This window comes from Sprattus sprattus (genome assembly GCF_963457725.1).
Source record: "Sprattus sprattus genome assembly, chromosome: 15".
In the NCBI taxonomy this organism is placed as follows: domain Eukaryota; kingdom Metazoa; phylum Chordata; class Actinopteri; order Clupeiformes; family Clupeidae; genus Sprattus; species Sprattus sprattus.
Genome location: NC_137913.1, coordinates 60,001 through 62,500, shown reverse-complemented (window position 1 = coordinate 62,500; position 2,500 = coordinate 60,001). Strand labels below are relative to the sequence as shown.

General features: G+C 39.4%; 1 protein-coding gene across 1 annotated transcript in view; it reads left to right on the top strand.

Annotated features, from left to right (window-relative positions):
* The window catches only part of myo10 (myosin X), a gene marked incomplete at both ends in the record, with an annotated part of 53,850 nt that overhangs the window by 25,188 nt on the left and 26,162 nt on the right, over positions 1 to 2,500 (top strand). The window lies entirely within an intron of this gene.

The following is a 2,500-nucleotide window of genomic DNA, read 5'->3' as shown; positions in this document are numbered from 1 at the left end:
CCCCAGTCTCTCTCTCTCTCTCTCTCGCTCTCCCTTACCCCAGTCTCTCTCTCTCTCTCTCTGTCTCCCTTACCCCGGTCTCTCTCTCTCTCTCTCTCTCTCTCTCTCTCTCTCTCTCTCCCTTACCCCAGTCTCTCTCTCTCTCTCTCCCTCTCCCTTACCCCACTCTCTCTCTCTCTCTCTCTCTCTCTCTCTCTCGCTCTCCCTAACCCCAGTCTCTCTCTCTCTCTCTCTCTCTCTCGCTCTCCCTAACCCCAGTCTCTCTCTCTCTCTCTCTCTCTCTCTCTCTCTCTCTCTCTCTCTCTCTCTCTCTCTCTCTCTCTCGCTCTCCCTAACCCCAGTCTCTCTCTCTCAATTTCAAAGAAGCTTTATTAGCATGAATGTTTTCCAACACTATTGCCAAAGCATACACATACATACATATTATATACACATACATAGACAAAGACAAGACAAAAAATAGTTGAATAAAAATAATAATAATCAACAAATCAACAAAATAATATAGCATATATGCATATAGGTGACAAAGATCAGACATCCAACCCTAGTCCACATATATATAGACCAGGGTTGGATGTCTGATCCTTGTCACCTATATGCCTTCTCTCAGCTTGTGGCACCCATACACAAACTGTGCTGCGATCTGCACTGTCCGTTCATCCTCACCTAGGAGGGCTCTCATTTTTGATTCTTCATCAAGTCCTGCAAATTGAGGACATTTTTGAAGAAATTTAGGGTAAAAGATATTTCTAAGTCGGGTGTTTTTGGTGCACCTCAGAAGGAAATGTTTCTCATCCTCGACCTCCATGTGGTCACAGTGGGAGCAAATTCTTAGGTGACTCTCTTGCCAGGATCTTCTATGCCGTCCAGTTTCAATTTGAAGTTTATGGTCGCCCAATCTGTATTTTGTTAGGTAACGACTTTGTGGTTGTTTTAATTTAGTCAGGTAATTTGCTAATTCATATTTTCGATTTAATCTAAGGTAACAATTCATTTTCTTATTGTGTTGGGCATCTTGTAGCCATTGGGAAGTGTAGGCTTTTTTGTTTTTGTTGTGGATTTCTTTTAGTCGTATTGGTTTTGTGTCACTAATGTCATTGCTGTTAATAACCAAATTTAAGAGGTTATCGCTGTCTGGTTTTGTTGAGTTTGCAAGCAGTGCTTTATGATTTAGGTTTTGGGGGTCTGAATTTTTTAAATGCATCCAGAATTTAATTGATCTTTTTGTGATGGCCAGGGACATAGGGAAACGACCCTAATTCGGCCCTGCAGGCGTGGTTGGATGTACCTCTGTGCACCTGTAAGAGGATTTTACACAGCTCCATATGTAAAATTTCTATTTGGGATTTATCCCAAGATTTTTTTGATAGGATTAAGGCGAGACATGGCAGGTGAATAGGGTAAAAAATTTAAATACAAGGGATCACCATGAAACTTTACCAGTTGACTACATACAAAATGTATTACAAGTTTTAGAATTTTGCATATTTAATTATGCTAATTATGCTGGATCTCATTAAATATGCACGTTTTTGCATATATTTCAGGTACATGAATCTTAAACTGTGATGAAGCCAGGACCAAAATTCTTTTTTTATTTTGTTTATATATCAAATGACAAAAAATACTCAGATGGATTTTAGGATATCTGCTTTTATGACCTGGGAAATCAAAATATACTATCCGTGGCCTTAAAAACCCTATTTTCGCCATGATTTCCAGGTAAAATGACCCATAAATCTGGCCAGGAACAATTTATAAATAAATCCATCTGTAGATGTCTTCATAACAATGCTATGTGTGAAACTGGGAAGTGTGGTGTTCCTAGGTTCTACATAGGCTGAGAAATGTGTACCTAAAAATGAAAAAACACTCATTTTGAGAAAACCGCATTTAAAGACAACACGTGGGGCACTGAGCGAATCACGTTAGCAGAAAAGCGCCGTCAGCCAATGAATCCCTACAGAAAGTCAGGATTGGTTGCTGAAAAGAAAGGAAATGCCCATATTTGGATTACACAGCCTTCTGATCGAGGCTCATAGCGTTAAAGTCATTCCAGGCATGACAGATGTCGTGTAAAAAGACGAAACGCTGAACGTGGTTCAAGGGAGAATTCTTGGTAAAGTTAGGAGAAAATGGATGCCGCGGCTGAACTAAATGCAGTGAAACAGACACTTAAATGTGTAATTTTGACGTTTTCTTTATGGTAGTATGAAAGATAACAAGTTAAAGAGGCAAACTAGCCCAAAATCTGAAATTTGACCAGGGCATGAAAAAATCGATATTTCACCTGCCGTGTCTCGCCTTAAAGCTGGCCCCCAAATTTCTGAGCTGTATAGGAGGATCTGTGTAATGACAGAGTCAATTATTTTTAGCCAAATTTTGATTGATGGTTGAAATTTATTTATAGTTTTGTAAATTGCATAGAATGCTCTTCGAGCTTTGTCTCTGAGTATTTGTATGCCAGTGTTAAAGTTGCCTGAGGCATTTATAACTA